General features: G+C 49.6%; 1 protein-coding gene across 1 annotated transcript in view; it reads right to left on the bottom strand.

Annotated features, from left to right (window-relative positions):
- Positions 1–8,577, bottom strand: part of LOC119108429 (uncharacterized) — a 32,080-nt gene extending 23,503 nt beyond the window's left edge. The window contains exon 1 of the mRNA XM_037232000.1: positions 8,443–8,577. The gene's annotated coding sequence lies outside the window, so the exon portion shown is untranslated. The remainder of the gene's footprint in view (positions 1–8,442) is intronic.
- Between the last annotated feature and the right edge of the window lie 17,164 nt (positions 8,578–25,741).

The following is a 25,741-nucleotide window of genomic DNA, read 5'->3' as shown; positions in this document are numbered from 1 at the left end:
ACTCTGCACAGAAATGAGCAAAACAATTATTCAAGTTTCTCAGGTTATGAAAAGTAATGGTATGCCCACTAACCGAAACTTACTTATAAAACAAGATAAATCCATGTCATATCAAGCTGACTGGACAATCTATCTCCATCATATTATCTGTGTACATTGCACAGACAGATCACTACGTCCCTGTCGAAGCAGGCTGTACCACGCGCACGTAAACCATTTCATCAACACAGAGCCTTCGGTTAAGCCAACCCAAACCAGAATACCGATAGAAGGAATAGCATTGAAGCTAGAAATGCTTCTCTTCCATGAAACAGGTTCTATTTTCATTAACCTGCAATGCCATAGAGCCGCGTCTCACTTTAACGCGGTTTAACGCGGTTGTGATCTTACCTAAGCATGTTGCACGCTTCGGTAAGATCACATGCAGCACACCTTGCGGCAAATAGTTATTTATCGCATCCTTTTTCACTACTTTGCACTTATGCCATCAAATAGCCCCGTTATACCAAAGCCAGTATTTATTTTGAACGGAATACCCCACTTTTTGTACTTTCTATTTATTATTAAATCAGACGAGTATGACTTGATCAGTGATGCCAGTTTTTTCGAAATCCTGAATGCCTCAAAATTTCGATTTAAAGCAGTCGCCCCTGCGGGAGAAATCTCATTGGACTCCCTGCTCACCACTGCAAAAGTAATACACTTCAGTTGTCCTGCCTTTTCAATGCGTGTGTTTTGAAACGTTATCAACACGTTAATTCGCCAAAATGTTAACGCGATAAATGCTACGAAAGCTTGGAATACTTTGTTTAGACAAACAAATGTGTGATCATTAAGCTATCATGCGGCTAATTCAACGAAACGTTATGTCATGGCTTTGATTTCCACCCTATGCATTTTCCACAGAGGCTCCTTTCGAGGCGTACGTTGACTTTGGGAAAGGGGGATCACGTAATCTATGTGGCGTTTTGGTGGCTTAAACCTCAAACAATGCTCTTCTCGGTATTGTTTGCACTGGGCGACTGGCTCTGGGCCCTTGTGCACTGGGCCAGTCACAAACGTTATTTCGTTCGCACCAGGAGAGGTATCACGACGGTTGTCATGACGACGGCGATCACAACTGCAGGGAAAAGGTGCAGTGCTATTACAGGGCACTGACGACGTAATTTGGGCTCGAAAAAAATGAAATTGGATACTGTATCCAAAATTCCCATTTCCATCGACGAAGTCTTCGGCAAAACATAAGGCTCTTGAGACTCGGAGGCTACCATAATTCCAAAATACTGCGCTTATGCGATTATGGCATCATAGCGAGTTTACGAAGGTCTCGTGCATGTAAACCCTGATATATGAAACACGGAGCGTGGCTGGCGGGTTTTCCAAAGCCAGGAGAATTATGATGTCTGGCGACTGATGGTGACGAAACCTTGAAGATTTGTTGTATTTTTTAAACATCTGCAAATCTGGTTAAAATATTTCTAAGTCTGTTCAGTACGGACTTAATAAAGCCATCGTCTCCCTGGCAGGAACACGTGCTGTAAAAACAGTATACATTTGAGGGTGCCGTTTTTGGGGCTACGCTGTGCACAACAGTTTGTAAACTCTGTGAAGATGGATGTGCTGAGCAGCTCATGACTTCTGGAAATTAAGTTGAAGAGAAAATGTTTTGAAAAAGTTAAGAGAATATATATATATATATATATATATATATATATATATATATATATATATATATATAAAGTCATGGCAGTGATTGTGTTTATGTATATATATGTATATATATATATATATATATATATATATATATATATATATATATATATATATATATATATATATGTATATATATATATATATGTATATATATATATATATATATATATATATATATACATATATATATATATACATATATATATATATATATATATATATATATATATATATATATATATATACATATATATATATATAAAATCAATAAAGTGATATGAAGTCATGATAGTGAATCTTCTCAGGTAAAAGAGTGGTGCATCGAATGCTATTAGCAAAACAATAGCAGCAGAAGCTACAGCACAGAAAGGCCGTCAGTACCGGAGTGCCCACTGGCCAATTACTGGCGCACCGTGGATGTAGGTTTGGAATGCCTTGGCGAATAAAAGATAACTCAATTTCCAGAAGCCATGAGATGCTCAGTGCACCTGTCTTCACAGAGTTTACAAAGTGTTGTGCACAGCGTAACCCCAAAAATGGCACCCTCTGATGTGTGCTGTTTTTACAGCACGTGTTCCTGCCAGGGAGGCGCATGGCTTTATTAAGTCCGCACTGAGCAAACTTAGAAGGATTTTAACAAGATTGGCAATTGTTTAAAGTAGAAAACAAATATTCAACGTTTCATCGTCATCACTTACCAGACTTCAAAATTCTTTTGGCTTTGTAAAACCCACATGCGACGCTCCATGTTTCATATATAATGGTAAACATGCAGGACCTTAAAACTGGATGTTTGACTGCTAAGCAATGGTTTGACTGCTAAGCAATGGTTTGACTGCTAAACAATGGTTTGACTGCTAAGCAATGGTTTGACTGCTAAGCTAAAGCAACTGCAAGCACTTCCCTCGCTTTTAGGGTGAGAATCGGGCCTGCATAAATTTTGTTCCTTGCACAATATGTGATTATTTGTGAGGTTGAGTATACCAAAGAATTAGATTGACACAAAATGTAATCTATTAAGGCACTATCCACCACTTCAGAAAGTCGGTTTTTGGACTCAGAAGCGAATCGGTCCATTTTTAGACACAATGCCCAAAAGCACAGCAAGATCGGTTTGTTCACAATTTTTAGATTAGTCACACCTGACATCGCTAACGTAGGCGATGCCTAACGGTGCGCTGCACTCACGGATGGTGCAAGACGCACTGGCACTGCAGAGGCACCGCGGCACCACTTCAGCGAGGGCAACACATCACTATGGCAGATCACGGATGGTGCAAGACGTACTGGCACAGCAGAGGCACCGCAGCACCACTTCAGCGGGGGCAACATATCACTATGGCAGATCACGGCTTCATGATGGTCGGACATATTCTGTCATTCATTTGATCTTTCAGTTCGGACAGGAGCTTGCTCCTAACGTTGCATTAAGTACGAAGTCTGTAAAGATTTGGTTCAAGACAGGCCTACGTGAAACGAGCGCACAATAGTGACATTTTCAATCACTGCTGCGTTTCAGGAATAGCTTTGCAGTCAAAGAAAATGTTCAAAAAGGCGCCATTCCGGTTGCTTTGTGTCTTCGTGGGGACGGAAAAATGCACTGCAGAATCAGACCTCTTTATTGGTTAATGCAGAAACAAAAACAGCAAACCAGCAAACGAAATCATGAGCAAGTTTAAATGCCGTGTTTTAACGACAAAATCAGCCAGTCAGTCGGCATAGATCATGCCGCGGTATACCAAAATCCCACAAGTAGACGAGAACAACGTGGGCGCATTGCGCAGCTCCACGTGCCTCCCAGTCCAAATCACAAAACTGCTCCCGCCCCGATGCGTGTGACGCATGAATGCCTGTGAGTGATGCACACGGCGCAGACGTCAGCCCTCAGGCGTTCTCGGCCAGACAGCGCCGGGGGCGAGGGGTGCGTGTCCCGCCGCTGTGCCCAGTCCGTCCCGAGCCGATCTTATGACAGCGACCAGCGACGCCGGCAAAAACGGCGACATTGGCCAGGCGGCCCCGGCCGAGCGGGGTGACCGGACCGCCCAGCCCTTTGTTCTGCCAGGCCGGCCTCTGGGGCTGGCCGGCCGGGCCGGACCGGACCGGACCGGGCTTGGGGCGGCCGCGGCGCTCGGGACCGGCTGCTGACATGGGCGCTCATAGGCCCGATCTCGGCCGGTCTAGGGATAAGATATGTCCAAAATTTAACATCTTACGGTCAATGAGGTGGGGCGTGATAACGGGGGCGGCACTACTATGTAATTTGGGCAGCGGCTATAAAGTTTCTGACCAATCCTGCAACGTGTTGCTGGGTTTTCTCTGATTCCCTTCCGTTCCGTTGTTTTCACGACAATTTAGGTGCAGGCTCTTAAACACATTTAAGGTGTGAATTACTAATTCCATGGTTATACGGCGCACATCCATTATTTTTATTCATCAGGTTACCAAAAACATGGTTTTAGTTTCGCCCTCAAAGCACACTGCATCTCAATCCGTCAGGTGTGTACCTTTAGTGGTTTGATTTTAAAACAATCGTAAAGCTACGCTCCAGCAAACCCTAGAACGGGATGCGCTACAGGGCTCAATGCGCAAGAATCGTGGGCGGGTCAATTACCCTTTGAAGGAAATGTTTATGACCAGGAGCGAAGAAACTGTCATGCATTCCCAGAAGTGCCGCCAAACAGGTGATGCCAAAATCGACCCGTTTGATCTCTCTGTCGACCTTTCTAAGTTGCAAATAAACTTTGACATTGACCCGCTTTCAGGCACGGTGAGGTCTCTGAGCATACACTACCCCTAATGCGAGAAGGGCTTTCATGCATGATGTGATCTCTGAGCATATACTACCCTTAATGTGAGAAAGGCTGTCAAAAACGCACGGCAGGAGGACAGGCACCCTAGCATATGTCACGACGTAGTATTGGTGTTCTCAAATGTTAAGATACAACAGCCAGACGCGTACCCGGATTCCGGACATGGGTTCCGGAGTCGAATATTTTATTCATCGATCCCTTATCCGCCATGATTGATGGTTTATTTCGAAGTTTTATCAAAATGCTTTCTGAGGTCAAATTCCACGTCATAATTTTGCCAGAAAATCTTCTCAGGCCTTGATTTTTTCCTATAATTGTGCCAAAACATTTTCCAGGGTCTTTGAATCTCCGTTATAAATGTATCGAAAGATTCTGGCATCCAATATTTCACTATAATTTTGGTTTCGAAGCGTTTCCAGGCTCATTCGAGAAAAGTTCTTCACACTTTTTAGGTCAATATCAAGCCACCGCAATGACGTCATTTTCCGGAACGCGTGCAGTACACTTGCAACAGACTGCCAATACAGCAATACACTCCAAATCTTTGCCATAACATGTTATTGGCTGCATTGACCTTTGGTGATGGGTAAGTAGATCCATGGCATACTGATATTCGGTGAGAAAAGGTCATTCTGTAACCTTCCCTCCGGTAAAAAATGACCCGCAAATAACTATGTGTTACGCACTTCAACTAGAAATGCATGAAAGGTGATAGACAAAAAGCAAAGCAAGCAAACAGCTCGATGAAGTTAACGACATCTGGTCCATGCTCTGATCCTGCACTGCAACACCCACGTACCTCGTTCATGGAACATGTCCATACGTATCTTATCCAGCAGCCTGTTCCACCACTGCTGAGCTTGACTCAACCCACCCGAAAGCTTACATTAATGCAAGTTTCAAATATTCATAGCACCTTCTTCTAAGTATTCGTGAAAATTTAGCACTAAAATCATGTGTTGACGGTTCAGTCATTGGCTGCAGATTGAGACAGCTTTCAGCCAGCAGTGACCAAAATTGACAATATATTGAGATAGAATGCCTGTGTATGTATAACTCCTTGTCAAACTCGCAACAGTTCAACAATTTGAATGCGTTCTTACCATTGGAGTAAACAATTTCGTATCCTTTCTTTCACTTACCTTGTGTCCCAAAACTCAAAAATTTGATCTTGCCTGTAGTCACAATGGTGGTTTTCGAAATGCGAGGTGTTCAGTTGTCCTTGTACTGTATTTTGGCGACTATATAGTCGCTTTTGCAGCATGTGCAACATAAGTTCCCACGTTTGCTGGCGCCCAAAACCCCGGACTTTTGAAGCTCGCAGCCTGACAAAATGCCTGCATGCCTAGGGCAGTCAGATGTGCCAGACCGAGAAGCTACTGCTGTCCTGAAAACCTCAGAAATGGACCGCGTGGTTGGATTCATGAGTCCCTCAGCTTGGATCTGACGTGGTCCAGGGCCCATTTTCAAATTTTGTAGACAGAGCTTGTTAGATCCAGGATCAAGTTACAGTTTACTCGAAGGGGTTTCCAGGACCTTGATCTTTCTCTGGTGTTGTTGAAAGATCTTTTGGGGCCCAGGATCATTTTCGTATTTTGCCATGCTTTGGGATCCGACATTCCTGTGTTCTTTCGGCGAAGGACCCTTTAGAATCTGGGCATCTTTTATGAGGATCCAGGCACATGTCTGGGAACAGCACTTTAAGTTAACAGCAAGGTTTTGCCCATAGTCAGCCTTCCCCTCCAGACTACATTGCACAGCTCAGGCTACTGGCATACCAAGATTAAAGCCCAGGGGCGGAGAAGTACCACAAAAGTGGGAGGGTCAAGTACCCTACATGATAAAAATACATTAACGTACGGTTTCCCAGAAATGTCGAGAGACAGTGCGCACCTCCAGCCCCTTACCACTCCGATCCTTGGCCCAGTTTTGCGGTTAAGTAGCGTTTTATAATCATCTAAAACTGGCGGAATTACGTCAACTGCAGATGTGGACGGCGTGCATCAAGTTGCGTTCAGTGCCCTGACACATAAATCGAAGTGATTAAGAGGATGTGCTATTTAGGTGTTCATCAATTTATGAAACGCTCACATCAACATCGATGAGCACCTATTTTCAGCTAGATATCAGACTACAGCAAAACAGTTACATTCCCAACCGAACCCTGGTCCCTGCCATATCCAATGTGGCTTAGAAAGCAACCCTGTTTCTGTTAACGTAAACTACTGAAAAAAAAACGATCGATCTGCAAAGCACCTCACCCTCGCCTTTTCAGCTGACAGATGCATGGGATTGGCCCAGAATTGTACAGTGCATTCAGCACAGGTTGCGGCACAGGTAAACAAGCACCAAGCAGCCCGGGATCAGTAGCTGTGAGCTTGGTCCCCTTTATGTCCGTGCTGGTCTCCGCCGCCAGGCCTTGTTATAAGTCTACTGGAAGACTCTGTCTTCCTTATCTCGCCGTGCCTACTGCACAAATGTCTTCCCCGCCCAGTCGGTCCGACTAGGTGACTTGTTTCTCCGTCCCCGCGTCCACTGCACACGGAGGGACTTGTCCACCCGCCGCGTCCGGCTGATGCGTGCCTGGTCCACTGCACGCCTGTCCTCCCGTCCACCAGTGTCCACTGATCATTGGACGCCTGCCTGCAGGTGTCTTCAGCCGTTTGGCCGCCCCAGTCGCGAGCAGCCGTCGGTCGGCGGTGCTGCGACGGCACGGCTGACGGCCCCGCCTGCCGGCGCGGTCCGGCGCGGGCCGCTCAGTGTCGTCTGGCGCCCGTCAGAGGGGTGACACGCGACCGACGCCTCCCATCCGTCTGCTGGCCACTCACCCCGGCCGGGCCCCCGCCGGCGGCACAGACGGCGCCCGGCGCGGCCCGCTAACCGATCCACATGTGGTGAACGTCTGAAACAATACAGCCGCCCCGCTGCCGCCCGAGCTGCGGCTCCGGGGGAGGGAACGGCCGGCGGAGGGGGTCGGCTCCCACCTGTTCATCCATTCAGGGAACTGACCGAGTCCAGCGGAAGGGTACAGCGCCGGTCGCAGCGTAAATGTGGCGAACGTCTGAAACAATACAGCCACCCCGCTGCCGCCCGAGCTGTGGCTCCGGCCGAGGGGGTCGGCTCCCACCTGTTGATCCATTCAGAGAACTGACCGAGCCCAGTGGGAGGCTACAGCACCGGTCGCAGTGTAAATGGCATGCCGGGCTGCAGGGCTGTGCAGTTACAGCACTGGCTGTTTCATTTTAAGGAATAGACAGGAAAGGGACGAAAAGCCAACCTTGGAAATACTGCTTGATAGCAGCGCTCATCTCAATCCAAGCCACTAGAGACCGATCTAACGACCGAATTAACACCCATGACAGCTTCTTTTGATGCTTCTCATCGATGGTTCCAAGCATCGCCCTTTGAAGCACACACTCAAATGATTAAGAAAAAAGTGCAACGATGCGTTTGCTCAGCAGGAACAAACAAAGCAGAGACTGTTTGATGATTGTAGATAAGGAGAGGGTTTTGAGCAAAAACCCAAATTGTTTATTTTTTGTTTTTCTCGGCTGTATTTTCCAGCCAGTGTTTCATCTTGGCTTAAGACCAGAGCATAGGTAGATAATTATTGTCCCATAAATAACCTCAACTTGCTAATAAGACAGACGGCACATGACTCATTTTGACAGACGAACACAAGTAAACGGTGTATAGAAACATACGTATGTTTATAATTTTTGCGATTCGTTCCTCGAATCTAGACCCAGTGTCAAACATTTCCCGGATCAAATAATGAAGTGGTCAATTCGCAATTTTCAACCCCTTAAAATTCCAATCTCCTGGTCTACCTGTAAAATCCTTCAGACACGGCGCGTCAGGTCACGTCAGTTTTCGTTAGTATCGACATCCTGCAGGATATGCGCACACTCGGGCCTACCTTCGAGGTGGCCGCGCGTCCCACGGTGTGACGTCACGACCAGCAGGCGGCTGGCGGAGGGCGCTGTGAGAGGCGCGGATGTTGCAGCGTAACCTCGCGACCCGCACCCGTCCGCCAGCGTCTCACACCCCTCCGTCCTCCCCTCGGGTGGTAACTGACCACCCGTGCCGGAGCCGGGCACCCGTCGGCGTCGTCACCGGCAGCCAAGGCGACCGCCGTGACGTCACTCCTGCGGCGGCCAATCGCAGGCCGGGCGCGCCGCCAGGTCGGCCAATTGCGGCGAGCTACCGAAGACAATGGCCCTGACGGTGCCCAATGGGAGCGACACGTGCCGGTGATTGTGTCGGTCGGCTGTGATCACGCCGCTCGGCGGGCGGCGGGACATGGCGACCGGCGTCGGCGGCCGCCGGGCGACAGTGGGCAGGGCCTGGCCCGCCCCGACCACGCCCCCGAGCAGCCCCGCCGCCGGCCCACGGGGTGACCAGGTTCACTGACAGCCGCGGAGATCACCGTCCCGAGCTCGTGTCACCGCGCTGTTTTACGGAGGTGGTACGGACCGAGTGCAGACGGTCGCTACTGACCTTTTAGACCGCGTTGGCCAGGCGTCCGAGTGTTATCACATTCCTTCGCAGAAGCGAGAGGACGTAGGTGGGCATTCCATCGATACCAACCGTTAAACACCAGACTGACATGAAAATGACGTTGTTCGTGCCAATGCGATCCGACCTGCAATGAACAGGATAGGGCACAAAGATGGCCTGATTTAGGATGCTCTAGCTGGACCCCAGGAGTACTGGAACTTCTCAAAAAGCGCCGGCCGATTCCCTTGCTTGAGTTGACGTTGTGCATGCGTTATTGTTTAGTTCATGCTTAACTTTAAACGAGATGTGGTTGGGCCATGCCTAAACAGCTTCCCCCTCCCCCCCCCCGCCCCCTCCTGTAATCACACCGACACCTATTCCAACACTGCCTTGTACACAAGAGTGCTCCAAGCCTCCTTTAATCCATTTGTAAATTTTATTTTGGCTTCTCTCCTGCTCGTACGCAGCCGATTCACACGCTCGAAAGAAACTAATCCGGTTTAAAAGATGGCTTGTGGTGAAATATACCCTTATGTCAGCTCAGCCTGTCAACCATTTATTACCATCCTTGCGATTTACTCTGTCGTCGGTGAGGGTGAACAATTCTGAAACAAGGCAGCTAGAACCGGTACCTTCCACGGCAAAATATAAGCTTGTTGTTTCCTAGATGCTGGTGCGCACGGCCGCTGCCACAGTCAGCCAAGTCACCGCATCCGGCAGTGACGGACGGACGCCACCGCATCCGGCAGTGACGGACGGACGTCACCACATCTGCCAGTGCCGGACGGACATGACTGTGTGGGCCCGCGCCATCGCCAACTCCCGTCGTAACCACACACTCCAATAGACCATGGACTAGGAGGAATGTAAAGCGTCATAGCCATGGGTGTCACTTTGTATACTTTCTGGAGCCTGCCCCCCCCCCCCTCAATGTTGACTTGAGCCCCTCAATACATTTCAGAAGTAAAAAAATAGAGGGCCAATGAAATGCAGGAAGTGTCTGAATTGCTGGTACGCTAGGTCCTAAGCGTATCACCACCTATATCATCTTCATCATATGCCACCAGTATCACTATCACATCGACTTGAGTGGAAGTCCTTCCTTAACTTCAGTTTTTCTGGACCTATTATAAAACGTACATGCAGTCGACATTTGTGTGGACGTGTTTGAAGCCTGCTGAGCACAGCTGGTTGCCATGGCAGCGGTCGCACCATCCCAGTCGACCGATTCCAGTTCAGCAGGGTGCTGGTTTACAACTCGGCCGCTAACCCAAACACGGCGCGAGAAATGTTTTCCTGTCATGCAGAGCCGCCCCAGTGCCAGTTTGACCATTTCATGACCTGCTGCAAGTGGACCGTCCTCGACCAGCCGGAGATCGGATGTCTCCTGCTGATACGAGAGCCCACCTATAGCCTGGCACAGCCGTGGCTACACTTGTAGTTGGATGTCCGCTGCTCCAGCAGCCGACCTGCAGGGTGGCAGCCTTCACCGACGAACTTCTACCACTTGCCGGACGGCCTTCTTCTCTTTTTTCACTCCTCTCCTTTTCTTTTGACTGGACGAGCAGCCCTCAGCCCTCTGCTATCTCAAAAACTGAAAGACGAGAGCTCGGCGGAAAGCTGCATCCGATATGTCTTGTAAGGCCGCATCAGCTTGGTTTCAAGGAACGTCATCGCAAGCTTCCAGGTCAAAAAAGGATCCCTTGTATATTTTCTCAACCGGCCCGTTTGACCCAGCTTGACATTAGATGACACGACTTAGTCACCCAGCAGATAACTGCAAAAACGTTAGCATGATAAGTTGCGTAAGTGCCTGACCGAAATCGCACCACCTTGTTGATGATAAGTTGCTTCAAAAATCGGATCATGCTGGTCAGACATTGCGGTCATAGGACCCATATTTTCTCGTCCCTATACTTTCCCCTTCCACACATGGACCCAAGATCTCGTTTTCAAAAGAATGAAGTGGGGACCAGGAGCTCACACCGTGGACTAGGCACGTGCCTGTCCAGCACCAGGACTAACGCAACAGAGATGGTTCGCGGCGGACGTCGCCGCTGTGCGCCGCCTCCTGCCACGGGCGCCTGCGCTGCTCGCGACCGTCCCATAACGTGGCTAGAGAGAGTTTCGATTGATATATACATAGGCTAGCACCATATCACACCGGTCACCTGGAAGCCTAAGTGCCCGTTCCGGATGTTTCGGTCTGAAGGCTTGAAGGCTGGCTTCCACTCAAGTGGAAGTGTGGTAAGGTCCCCAAAAAGAACGCAGCATCGGATCCCTGCGATGTGGATCCGGGAACTTCTGGGACTGTTAATCGCTTTATGGTCATATCTACTTCGTCCGGAAATAAGCCTGGCTGTAAGGTTTAAAAGCTTCTGCAGCCGGCCTAGTCTAGTGTTGCTCGCCACGTAAACGGTGATACAGCACCGGATCAGTAATACCACGAGACCCTCTACTGACGTGACCAGAGGAGACCGTATGAGGCTTTGGCCCGCTATCACCGAGGCCACAGAGAATGCATGTACATCGTCGCAGAGCGGCGTCAGCGTGTGCCGAGGATGCCATGCAGTGGTACAATACAGCACCCAGATTCTGCACAGTGGGAGAACCGGCGTCAGTGACTCCCATAGATTTGATCCTGATTGTGGGAAGCAGCTGAATGCTTTGACGAGACCCAATAACTATGAGTTGAGTTTGCCGTGCGTTGGTCTTCATTCCGTTTTTGCCAAACCACCGAGAGAGATACAAATTACTTTGTTCCAGTGATTTGACAAGAGAACCAATGTCACCGGGGCTCCCAGACACGAGAGCCTGGGGCAAATAACTGAAATATCAACTGCCTGGAGCATTAGAATTTCCTTAAAGAAACAACAACCAGAAACCACCGAAAGACGGCTTTATGACGGCGGCTTTATGTACCTTGCCTTACTCGTCGATTCTACAAAAGGATAGACATTCTGAGTTCTCCAGCAAACACGGATTGATTTATCGTCATTTTCGCCCCATTTCGATCTACTCTATTGCACATAGTTAAGGCCACTTACCCTTTCTCGAGCAAGCGGCCCCGTGAGTAGAACACTGGGGGCACATTGTCGTTCCCGGTCAGGGGCTGAATGGCTATTCGGTCGCAGCGCGGGGTGCCTACCTGCTGCCCTTCTGGCGACGCTTGGTCGATCCAGGGGCTCTTAGAGGGAGGCGTCATACATTGGTCCCTCCCTGACGGGTGAGGCCCCCTGATAGGGGAGTTGTCCCTGATTGACTCATGGGCCCTCACTCATGCAACAAGATCCCTTTCCGCTTCAGGTGTTCCAGTAAATGGCACAGATACTCTAGTTCGACTAACAGGCGCCTGGCTGAAATAGGATGGACCACCTTCCCCCCCCCCCCCCGCTCCCGTGCGGCACTGAGACCCCTGACTGTCAAAGGGCCTGACGTTGTCTCATTGTGAATTTGCACCATAAACTGGCATGTCCACTTTCGTTATCAGAGGACCCCGACCAACGCAGGGAGACCCTCTGGCATTCAGGGTTCCACCTCTGTTCCTGTTCAGCAAACGCTGCCTGACCTTGTCGGGGCCACTTGGCGAAACATTGCCCCTGTTAGGCACTGCGAGCTCCCAGGCCAACACAGAGACACCTGATTGTCTCAAGGGCCCCGGCCAATCCTAATCGCGGACCCAGCCCGTTCGATGTTGGTGGTCCATGACCGAGATCGAAGTCCGCGTTGTTCCAGCGAGTCCTTCATTCGTGCAAGAGGCCCTCCGACACACATTTGATGTCACGGCCCTACAGGTCGAGTTCCTTAATATGACCTTTAGCTAGGCCTTCAGACCCTTCGGGCTCCTCAGCCCTCCAATTGGGCCCATGATCGTCGGTCCCCAAGGCCGTTCGGACCCAATTCAAACAATGCCCCTGGCCGACCCGGGCCCCTTGCCAACACGGGGACCGTGCTAAGGATCGTCGTCCCCTGGCCGATAACGGGGCCCCTCATTGGCTCTAGACTCCGACCAATTTGATCGCTGGTCCTGGAATTCTATCTAATTAGAAATCGGCAAAGACCGGCGCGGGCAGACTGTTCGGTACTGGTGGTCCCTGGCCGACATACAGATTCAGGGGGCCCCTAATCGACGCAAAGGGCCCTCTGACTGGTACCTGAGGGCCCGTCCCTGCAGGACGGGGCGACTTTATACAACCTTTGGCCAGCTCTCGGGCCCTTTGGGTCCTCAACTCGGGACCTGAGAGGGGGGGGGGGGGCACATGTCCCCGGTGTCCCACTGCCTGCACCATTGGGACCAGTTGAACATTGTTCGGCCGCGTAAATCGAGTGATCATATTTTAAGAGTGATTCTTGTCAAATTTGTTAAGCTTAGTGTGTTGAATCATTTTTGATACACTGTGATCAATATGCCGGGGTATGTGCCATGAATACTTTGCACGACCTAACACCCTTGCAGAGGTCTTTCCATCCTGGGTCTGTTTCTGTTCAGATATATCTACATTGTTGTCCAAAATAGCCAAAATTTAGTGATATTGGTATGCCGATGTACTCATGTCCATATTTGTTTTGTCAATATCTTAAGTGTCGGTATTCTGTTCAGTCGACAATCATGCTTCTCGATCCTTTGTGGAGTAGGTATTTTGTGCGTTAAAATTTCGCGTAGAAATTTTTGTGGTCGATGTTTTGGCCGTCGATATGGAACGAGTCGGTATGCTGTCCGGATATCTCCCCGACTACGTACTACGGCGGTTAAAGTAACTATCTTTTGAATTGTGAAAAGCTTAGCTGTCACTTGCATAGTCTCTTGTCGGAATCGACTCTGCCTATCTCACCTCACCTCGTTTTTTTGTACCCGAGAGCATTGCTAGTCATGCCCTATATTATCTTTACAGAACGCTACGTCCTGGTGAGCCAGAAGCCCTGGCCAGTGAGTTATGGGAGGTATCTCAGACACGAGATCGTCACACACGGAAGGACGGAGCTTTGTTTGTCCCTAGGTCACGCACTGAGATGGGAAGGAGGCGCTTATGTTGTCCAGCTGCCACCCAGTACAGCTCACTTCCCCGTGACATGATACGACGCCGTAGTGCGAGGTTTGGCCATGCACCGAAGCGCCGCCTACTACTGCGACGGCCACCCCGGCCACGGAACGGTCCGAGCTGTGCATGCATGCGCAGACGAGTGTATTGCTTGGAATGTTCGTGGGCTATGTGGGGGGGGGGGGGGGGGGGGGCGAGCGCGCGCGCGCGTGTTTGAATTTGTAGCCATAGACACCAAACACCTTGTTTTAGTGCGGCGACGATGAACCTGACTTCGTGGATACTTCAAACAGAAGTGTATGCCTTTGTCTATGCCTAAGCCCTGTGGATAACTGGCAGCCCAGCTCCCTGTACCTTCGGTGCCGCTCGAGACCCGTCGCACATAATCAGGAGCTCTTGCGATGCTGAAGTTAAAAGCGGGCTCCTAAACCAACTCGCGCCGCGCCGGATTTGAAACCAGCGACGTCATCCCCGCACTGATGACGTCAATAGTGTTCATGGGTTGACGCTCGCGAGACCGCAGCCGACGACGGGCTCAAATGAAAACACTGAAAACAGTCGAGAATGTTCATATATCAGCGCCGCTGGCTCCGCGCCACCGTCAACACGGACCGATTCCACGCCTCGGACGTCTTTGTGCGCCCAGCTCTGCACCAATCCACACCTCCCATTCGGCGCTGGCCTTGCATTAGCAGTGCGTGCGCGAGCTGGTGCTGGCTTCGTCGCTGGGCGTGCGTTACCGCCGCGGCCAACCACTGGAGTCCCTGCATGGGTCCCTCGCTGGGCCGGCACGTGCCGCGGCCGCGGGTGGCAACCGGCCCCCGCTCCCCCCCCCCCCCCCCCGACCAGCGGCCGTCTGTCGGCTCCGTGTTTGACAGCACTGCCACTGTGCTGCTCTGTCAGTGCCGGGCTAGGCAGGTCGGTCTCGGGGCCCTACGAACCATGTGTTCTGGCTTCCTGTCGCGTTGCAGCGCGGTGCAGGGGTGAAAAAGTGCCTTTTGTGTCACTGACAAAGTTTGGAACCATCTGAATTGTCACCTGGGGTCAAATCTTTCGGAAGCTGTTGCTATATATCTCTAAATGCAATAAATCACAAAAAACAAGGGCAAATTAAACGCAATGCGACATAACCAGCAAACATTTTCGTTCCGGGAGTTTGTTTGCACTAAAACTCATTCATTGGCCATCAAACACTGAGTTCAGGTTGAGACTAACCTAACAAAATTTTCCGATAAAGGGATACTTAACAAAACCAGCCTGAAGGTGCATAGTTTCCTATTCGGTTGGGGGTTTGGGGGGGGGGGAGGTGGAATGGTGCCTCCTAACCAGGGGTGCAGTTTCCTATTTTAGCTATCCCTTTTATACATTATTTTTCATTTATCATAATTTGGGGTTCAGCCCCAAGCATTGATTTTGAGGAGCTACACCACTGCTGCCAGCTGCGAAAAAGTGCGTCAATCTGGGGAGGAAGCTGTTTTGGGTGCATTTCGAAGGCAGGGTCAGCAATTTTTCCGCTTGCATCCTCCCCCTTCCCTTCCATCCCTCACCCCCACCCATTTTGCAAAATTGCATCCTGTGGCCCCACATTTACCGAAAACATTGTTCTACAAGCGCCTGAAACAATATCACTTTTGTTTTCGTACGTCATTGTACAATCAGCTGAAAGTGTTGCCCACCTCCATTATGTTGGCATAATCACTACCGATACAGTTGTCGCTCTTCCTAACATGATCCCATCTATTTAGAACAAATTCGATGTAATATTGGTATCAATATATGCAAACGACATTTTTGAACACTTCTAGCACCCTCATCCAGCTTTATTTGCAATATCATGTTAATTAATTGCGTTTTATTCCATTTCTGCCCACCGATTAGCGCGCTTAGTCTGAGGTGCAACAGGCAGTGTGAAAGACTCCAAGAAAATGTGAAAGACCAGTGATACTCGTCCCCTCACCTCAAAGCCGGCGTTCCTGTCAGTAGCAGGAAGCCTCGGATGAATCTTTGACATGTGCCACTCTAACGATCTCCTTTTGCCTCTGAAGCTGCGGCTCAGGTATCCGCAAACAACAATCCTAAATCGGCAGGGCTTTTGAACGCTATTACCTTAAAACTGGCAATTAGCTACGTCCTTCTAGTCAGTTAGCTTCTCATGACATGAACATAACCAACAGCAGCCCACAGCCTTGCACTGAACCCAGCGCATTACCGCGTGGCGAGCAATTAAACTCATCTGTCTCAAATGGCACGACGCCTTAAAGCGCTGCGAAGCAAACTGATCACGTTTGTCGCAAGACGCTGCGGCCAGTCACAATTCTTACGACTAGTAATAAGCCTAGTTATTTGGTATGTTATACTCTTTAGTATGTGAAGTGAATCTTGGCTGAAAATCTGTGAAAAGCATTGACCTGAGGGGCATCGGAGAAGCACGGTGTCACCAGCAATCTGTGGCGTCAACGCTGATGTAGTATAGTTTGTAGTATGGTTCTGGCACCAGCTAAAAACTATTCCGACTAAAGATACTACGTTTGACAGCATTTTATGGCCCAACTTGCTCATACAGCGGAACGTCAACATTTTGACACGTGCTCACGTTGCGAGTGTTAGCAAGTACAGACCAATACTAAGCTTTAAGTTTCGTCGAGTTAGGATAATCTGTTGTAATGTGGCCCTGTCTGTTGAAATTTCTTTTCATGCTCGCAGTCTTATCACCGATTGGCTCCAAAAGTGTCAGTTTTTGTCACTGATCATATTCGATAAATCAGGAGCTTTTTTCACCGCTGACGCGGCTGTCGAATGAGTCGGAATGCAGGCCAGGGAACACCGACAGGAAAGTGAGTTGGCTAGGTGCCGAGTGTCGGCGATCATGGTACAATAAAGCTATGTGCTAACGCTCCGACCTCTTTCGAATTGTAAGGCGTCAAACGCCGATTATCGATTCGTCGCAAGGTTACGGAGAGAGAGGGGTATGATGGAGATTATGTTTTTGAATGTGTTGGGTACCTTCAACAGTTTTATTTCCCTCTTTATTGAAGTGTTTACTTGTGTTGTGTGTTATTGTATGCCATCGCGTTCTACCTGGTTTCTAAAAATCAGTCGGGGATCTGAAGACCCATTTCAAACGTGGGGGTAACTGACCAAACGTAACATTTATCAATTTTGTGCCGAAACCAAGCGGGCTGCAGCTTGCCAGCCGATATAGGGAAGGGCATCGGAAGTCCGTTGCATTTGAGCGTTAAACCTCATAACAGCAAAATTGTTCCTTGAGGCCTCTGCCCCACATCGGGCACTTAATCTGCTTCGTTTGATTTAAAATGCCCTGACATGAAGCAATGCATCACACTCGGCAAACCGGGGACCACAAACAGTCACATTCTTTTTCATTGTTTGTATTGGATGTTGATTCCCCTCGGCAACAAGTAGTTGTCTCTTCTCTTGCTGTGTGGCTGCACCATTGCAATAGATTCTTCATGGATGCTGGCATGCAACTAACGACTAAAACAATCGCTCACAACTGTACAGGTGACGCGCTCTCAATAAGGTCGGCACTCCTCAATGCCAACCATATGCACCGAGTTTTCTAGCAGTGTAAGCAGCACGAGAGGATATATGTGGCTCCCGATGCATGCCTTTCTCCGCTACTTGGAGCCGACCTCCATCTCGTGCCCGCCACTTTGGCAGGTTTTGGCACCCGGCGTCAGCTACGCCGCTTCAAACAATGAATAACTGCACTCCCCATCCGCTTTGAAGACGCGCTTCAAAGGCACGGCCGGCGTGCCGATGCAAAACCGGTCTGCAGGACGACGGAAACACTCGTGCGATTTCATTCACAGCCAGCGGTGGGTGCAGTCATTGACGCGGAGGCGTGAGACCACCGCGGCGTAGACAGGTGATGCTTAGCATGAGTGGCGTAGAGCCAACGCAGACAGGTGGGGCAGTCAGGCTGCGTAGAAGTGGAGGGGCTGAGCTGGTGACGTGCGGCGCCTCCTCCCACCTGCAGCCGAGCAGTCTGCAGGCGAGTCATTCAGATGGTCAATGGTGATCTCCATACCGTGGCGCCATAGGAAAAATCCTCTCCGCTCAGCACGTCACGCTGCGGGCACTGGTAACGGCGCCGGCCGCTGCTTTCAGTAAAAGTGGCGCGGGCGGGTGCCGCGCGCGGCAGCGGCACCTCATTTCTGGCGTTGACGGCGACATAATTGCCGCTGCCTTACAATCTCGGCGCAGCGAAACACGCGTTTGCCGCGGCGACAATGTGAGAAGGCGCGCGGCGGCGCAGCGGGGCAATTTTGGCCGTCGGCCGGCGCCCTCCGGGGTGCCGACTGACTGTGACGGGCAACGCGGGTCTCGCAGCCCCCCCCCCCCCCTCCCACCAGTCCCCTCCCCCCCCCCCCCAGCCCCGGCAGGACTCGAAGCCGGGCAGAAGGCTGCGGAGCAAGAGTGGAGAAAGAGAGAGAGAGAGAGAGAGAGAGAGAGAGAGAGAGAGAGAGAGAGAGAGAGAGAGAGAGAGAGAGAGAGAGAGAGAGAGAGAGAGAGAGAGAGAGAGAGAGAGAGAGAGAGAGAGAGAGAGAGAGAGAGAGAGAGAGAGGAGAGAGAGAGAGAGAGAGAGAGAGAGAGAGAGAGAGAGAGAGAGAGCGAGAGAGAGAGAGAGGGAGAGAGTGCGTCTCGAGTGCTGAGAGAGAGCGACACGAGCAAGCAGTGTCAGCCACCGCCATTATGCCAGCGAGCAGTGAGGTTACATGTCTGGAATCTCTGTCAGCGAGTGTAGGAGAGTACCGTAAACCACTTTTTATAGCCCGAAATTCATGCAGCAAAAAACCACTAGGTGACGAATATTACGGAATAGAGCAGGCCACACCTAGACAAGATATGGGCGAGGGACCAGCCCAGATAACCCCTGCAATACTTTTCAACACGGCACAGCTCCATTTGGATAATGGCGTGTCAACGATATGACGCCCGCATCATCACTCTCTCCGCTTTTGATGAAGTCTAGTGCGGATGCGGAGCCCAGATGAAAGATGATAGACACCCATTTGTAGAAGCAGAATATATTTGGGCGAAGGACAGACGTCATTGGTAAATACTACAACTTTTCCATGACCCCAGAAGTTTGAAATATTCATAACATGGCTCAAGAGGACAAAACTTGACCATACTGACCCCATCGCATGTCCACACATGCCCCACCATTTAAATGTGCGCCGGTGTTTGGGCTGGTAAAACCCGAATTTGAGGCTTTAATATATTTTGATTTCTTCAGCGAAGCAATTTGAAGCTTGAAACATTTTTATTGGAAACTTTGATGGCATTAAGTAGAATTTCAGCAGCAATTTTGAAATAATAGTGTTTGTTATGCCTGCAAGCCACGTTTGGTCTTCATAGTGTCATCGACACCTCAGATACCATTATGAGTAAAATTTCACTCAGGGCAGTGATGATTTTTAGGTACTGATATTCATAAGCCAGTTAGCAGCGTGTGATGCGAAATCACACTCCCTTTGCAACTTTTGTGGGCCTCTGGAAATCTTGAAATGTTCCACCGCTATTGGCGCTTATGGGCGCGTTTCAATGTTAAAGGGAGTTTTCTACATATACATGGTGTTTTGAGCCTAAAAAGCCAGCTTGAAGACATTTCGGTGCTGTTCACAAACCTGACATTCTTAAGACATAAGCCTCTTCAGTTTTTAGCTATGCGTCCGCAAAAATGGGGAAAAGCATATCAGGGAAAGCATGTCAAAGCCATCTTAGCATTCATGACGCCATAATAACGCCATTTAGATCCTGTCATTCCCTGAGCCATGTGGCAATCAAGACCAAGAAAAACATGTTTGTCCGGGCGTTCATATCTGGCGTTCGTGGGCACGATTTCCAGACATAACAGCCGTCAATAGGCTGTCGATCAATATTGTGCAAGACACGATGACATAATCAAACCATGACGCATGGACGGGCGTGCTTACTAAACTAAGAATTGTGCTGTCTGGAGCAGTCTTTTCCATTTAAAAAAGTGTGTCAATAGTTAAAAGTGAGCTTCTTTCACCATATCTGATGCTTGCTTCAATATTTTCAAATGTCAAATATTCCCTTTCATGGTTATGTTTTCGTTTCAGCGCCTATGATTTTGTTTTAGTATGTGGAGGTGATTGACGTCGGCGTTGGCATTGACATTGCAGTTCTGACTGGCTGCAGTGCTAGTCGGGGCCGTCCACATCGGTCGTTATAAAGTATAGGTAAGGATTGTCGTAGGCTAGAAGTGCGCAAGCCAGGCAGTGTGACAGCCTCCCCCCCCCCCCCCCCACACACACACACTTGTTTTTGACCCCTTAAAGCTATCTTCCTATTCGTCAGCACACTTCGAGTGCAAATAGCACAGTTTGTTTCACAGATTCACACAATGTCACAGATTCAAAGCCTACCTGAAAGGGAAATCTCCAGACTTGAAGATGTTGAAGCAAGCATCAGATATTATGAAAACGCTCAGTCGTAACTATTTGTATATTTTCAGTAGAGACGGCTGCTCTAGACAGCACAATTTTGCTATTTAATAAATATTCTCCTCGATACGCCATTATCTGATTGCGTCATGAGACGCTGGTATGACGATGAGGTACTGCCAACCCAGCCGTGCAAAATTACCACCGTTGCGCTCATCTGTGATGCTTCAAACTCGCAGAAAGATGGCGGTGGCGGTACTGGAAGTGTTTGCTGAGCCAAAGATCCTTATGCACTCGTGTTTCAAACACGAGTACACAAGGAGATCTGGTTCAGCAATGGCTCTTTCTTGTGGTGGTCTTGCATATTTACCCGTGAGTTTATGATGTTAACTTGCATTCACATGTCTGGCTTTGGTGCTATTCTTAAGTTGTCCGAGTAAAAGCGCTATTTCCGTGATAACTAGCAATTTTGTCTGAATTCTTGTATTATGTAGTAAAGGCGTGATTCGTAATTGAGACTCGCACAGTTTGCTCACTAATAATCAAGAGCCAATAGACGTTTACTATATTTGGAAGGTGCTCACGAACGCCAGATCTGGACGGCTCGACGATAATATTCTTCCTGGTCTTGAACGGCACATCGCTTAGGAGGTGGCAGGATTCCAATGACGTTGCTATGGCGTTATACATAACTGAATGGCCCTGAGAGAAGTCAAGATGGGCATGCCTGTAAACCGCAGCGAATGTTATTCAAAATGGCGATTTCAACTCGAACCCCATGCCAGTGTAGTACTTACCTTTAAAGGGAGTGTTCCAACTTTGGAGCATATTTCAGAAGCATACTTCAGGGAAACCTCAGGACAAGTTACACCTAATAATAGCATGCGTAGTATCACTGCAGTATCGTTAAGACGTACCACAAATGCCATTTTTGATTATTTTCGAGTTCAAATTACGCCGTCATCGCTCTGTAACAGCATTTTGATCCTTTCCTGCAGTCGCAACCACCGTCGTCATGACAACCAAAACACGACGTAAGAGAGAAATCAAAGACAAAGTATGACGCTTCGTTGAATTCGTGGAACACTAGCTTCATGTTCGCATATCTTTTTGTCTAAACGGAGTGTTCTAAGCTTTCGCACCATTTATTACACAAGTACGTTGACACATTAGTGTGCTACAAACATTAAAGAATACACACGCTGGAAAAAGGCAAATTTAACTGATAACTTTCATAGTGGTGAACAGGGATAACAATAAATACACCGCCGATACCGGATGCCGGCGGTGTTTTGAGCTATTCAGAAGGATTTCGAGAAAACTGGTGTTGCGGACCAAATCGCAGCGCTTGATGCACCAATAGGTCAAAGGTACAAAAAAGATGAAATGCTCCCATTAACAAGAGCATCTAAAAGCAGGGCCAGTCCGCGATGCCAACGCCCCCAGCATCACGGAGGATAAAGGTACGTTGTTAGTGAATTTGCTCGCCGCAATGCTCGAGCAAACCATCTATGGTGAGCATATTAAAGACAAGGAATGATAGGTGTGTTGTTGTTTTGTACCTTGATGGTCGTACGTGTGAGTGCTATGTTCGTTTTAGCAAACAAACGGCATTCCGAGGCATTGGTACTGAGGATGGTGAAACATGACTTCTCTCTCCTGCAGGAGCGAGAGGAAGAACTCTATTGTTTATGTAGATGAAAGCAGGCGAGGAGCCCAGTTATCGCGAAACGTGGTCAATCTGGTGCCAGAGGGCTTTAAAAAGGCGGTTGCAGCCCCTCCTCCTCGGCTCCATGGCAGGGCATCAATCACTGCATGCACCACAAACCGTAAAGCCAAAACCAACACGTGAGCAACCAGCGAGCTTCAGACCAAACGAGCTGTTTGCCACAATGATTGTCAGGGACCCTGAGCAGCACGCCTCGCTGGTCTCCGCGGTCCGGTCTGCTCCCGCCGTAAGGGCGGAGAGGGGGGGGGGGGAGATGGGGGGGGGGGGACCGCCGCCGCTTCGCCCCACTAAACCTTGACCGCGCGCCCGGCGTCTAATTGCGGCCGGCTCGGGCGCGGACCAGGCGGCAGCTCGGGCGTCACCGGTGGCGCCGGTGCGCCGTTCCAGCGCGCCGGGTTCAATAGGCGGCGTCGCATTCGCCGCGCTGACTCACCCTGAAACCGCTTGACGCGGCCGCGGCGCCCGGCGTGCCGAAAATACGGCCGGCAGCCCGGCGCCGCCCGGCCGAGCGGACACCGCCGGCGGCGGGAGCGGCCAGCGGTGACCCGTCAGCGAGTCAGCCCGCCGGGGCAGGCACGCGCCGCCGGCAACACGCATGCGTGCGATGCTGTACACCGGACGACGGGCGGTGTCATGTTGGTGGGAGGAGAGGGTTATGGGGTCTCTTACGTGCCTCCTTGCATCGACGATTGCTTTCAGCACGGGAGTTTGTGAGCCTTCCAACACATTTAGCATTGACGACATACGTCACGTAACTAAATGTTGTTTCGCCTTCCTTTCACAGCACGGTAACGCGAGGAGACTAGCGCCGGTTGAGAATTGGAAGTTGCAACAGATTGGAGCAGCTGGTGAGCGAATAGCTGTCAGTTTTGAAAATGATCTATGTTTGCTCTGCGGCGTTGCACGGAAGAAGCATGCATTTACTTCTCAGCATGCGCAATGAACGTGTGAGCGAAACATGGCCCATTCTCTCGTTTTCTGGTGAGGCGCCAACACAAAAAGATGTGAGTAAGCGATTTGTTCAGTGTACCTACATACACCTACTAAGAGAAAAGGATATCTAGTAGCCCAAACACCAACCAAATCAGCGGGTTGGGTTTCCTCAATCCCAACAAGGCAAACTCAGTGCCCCGTTCGGCGCGACCACCGACCAGCCGCATCAACCAATTGCAGCGCACGGTGCGACATCGCGTCCCTGATCGGAGGCACGCGCTCACGGAGTAGAGAACACTTCCGATCTTTTTCGTAGAAAATGGCTTGTCAGTGAGTGGGCGCCTCAGTCAGCTTTCAGACCTTCGACCCCACCATACCACGTGTTTAAAGGCCGCGACAGTACGAAGACGGGAGTTTCAGCTCCTGGACTGCTCCATGCTCCTGAGATTTCAGACATCTGCGTAGAGAACCGGAAAACGCCAGCTCCAGCTTAGTGAGCTTCATAAATTTGATGACGACACTGGAGCTTTATGACGAGGTCAGTAACTGAGGTTAGACATGGCTTTGACTACCTGAAGTCCTGGGAGGAAGGACGACGACGGCAGGCACGCCATCTCTGTACGACCACAGCCATATAAAGTCCCTTCTCGCTCCATCGCGTCTTATTTCTCAGAGGTCCATCCTGGAACCTTAGACTGTAGCGTAGCCTCCAGCTGCTGCGTCGAACAGTCCTGATCTAGGCGCAAGCTCTCGGCAGCAGAAAGATCAGAGGGATGGAGTGATTGATGGCCGGCCCATTCGTTTGATGGTGTGGCAGTGAAGCTTGACCGGAGTTGAAATGAGCTGAAAGGCCGCTGTACGGTCGGTTCTGTTCACATGTCAGGCGAGTGGGAGATATGCGCCCATAAGCCAGCGCCCGGCCGGAGGGGAGTTGACTTCCCCCCCCCCCCACGTTTTCTTCGAGCACAGATAGAGAAGAACAGATGCCCCAATACGAAATTGTATTACCTATTCATCTATCAATTTAGCATGCTTTGCGCAAATTTCAGGTTTTGATCTACCAAGACCAATGGTCTTGGTTAGGTCAAACAGCTCGACCTCTAAAAAACTTTTATCACACACACCTTTTTGTGGGTCCTTTGCCAGTGTTAAAATTTTTTTTAGTAAGGGAGCATGATAGTATCTACAGCTTGATATTTCAGATTTTTTCAGATTTTTTTCTCCATTTTTTTTAAGGTCGCTGAGCTGAAGTCAGGTAAATGTTTGCTATCTGTTCGTGAATAAGGGAACTTTGCATGCATTATTGCGCAGTCAGGTGGCTATATATGGGGCAAAGAGTACTAATATGCACAGCCATCATATGAACACAGAGCAAATGGCTCTGGCCCAGGTTATGATCTAAACACATGATGAGTTCAAAGTAGGCAGCTTTATTACGCAAGTGTGCACGCAGTATTCGAATATTCTACTGAAAACAAGTTGAAATATTACTCTAATGCATCATGAGCTCTCAGCCAGTCACGTGAGAGCAGCCAGGGTCATGTGAGGTGATCCAGGGTCAATGACCTACGTTGCCAGAAACGAAGAGGCTAAATGAACGAGTGCATCACGTATAACCCCCTCCTTATTGCGTTCGTGAAACTGATGACGCCATGGCACTGAAACTGATTGCAAAATTCCATGGCAGGCATGTGCCAACATGCCTGTTCTCGATCTGTTACAAATACGTTGCCAAGTGTCGAAGCGACTGCATACGATAGGCAACAGCTATACTATCTTGAGTGCCTCCATATGTGTAATGTACTTTTTCTGACCACAGATAGGCATTGCACTGGCCACATGCCCGATTCGCACTTCACTTTTTCCCTTTCGATGGTTTATAAATTTGACTTAAGCTTACCTCATATGACCGCCAAGTAAGCCCGCAATGGCACTTTTGCGTCTGGCATACTTTCGTTACACGGCTGCACCTAATGAAATAAGTTAAGTCACATGCGCATTATGGAACAGTATCGTTCTTGTAGGCTACTGGTAGACCAATTTTGGACGGTGACCTGATCTGACTTAACCCTTGTGGGGGAACAGATATGGTCGGAATGGACTCCCCACGGTCTTAACGCTTAATTCCGTGCCCTCAATATAAGTCTGAGGTGTTGACGTATGTTCAAACTGCATTTATCGGAACGACCATTTTTGACCTTTCACCACCTCTGGTCACCTCACATTTGAAGCAAGGTAAAGCATTTGGTGTGCATTCTTCATGGCTTGACGATGAGACCTTCATAACGGCATCTTTGTTTTTTTATACAGCTCCGAAAGTTGGAGATACCAGGGGACAGACAACTGCCCCCCCCCCCCCCCCCGGCAATGCGCGGATGTCTCGGGCCCCCTGCCAGGCGCAGATTTGAGACATCAAAGTCAGTATTTCTCAAACTTTTTATCTTCTGCTTGGACAACTTTCTTGGATCAGCGTCCACGTTAAGGGGCATGTGTTGCGTGAGCCGCACCACCACCACTCGGTCGTGTAGCTGGGTCGCCGGCAGAAGTGTGCGGCGAAAGTTGAGCGTGCCGCAACGTTTG

The sequence above is a fragment of the Pollicipes pollicipes genome, unplaced genomic scaffold, assembly GCF_011947565.3.
Source record: "Pollicipes pollicipes isolate AB1234 unplaced genomic scaffold, Ppol_2.1 Scaffold_6686;HRSCAF=7923_pilon_pilon_pilon, whole genome shotgun sequence".
NCBI lineage: Eukaryota > Metazoa > Arthropoda > Thecostraca > Pollicipedomorpha > Pollicipedidae > Pollicipes > Pollicipes pollicipes.
The sequence above is the reverse complement of the archived record's forward strand: the minus strand, read 5'-3'. Positions and strand labels throughout refer to the sequence as shown.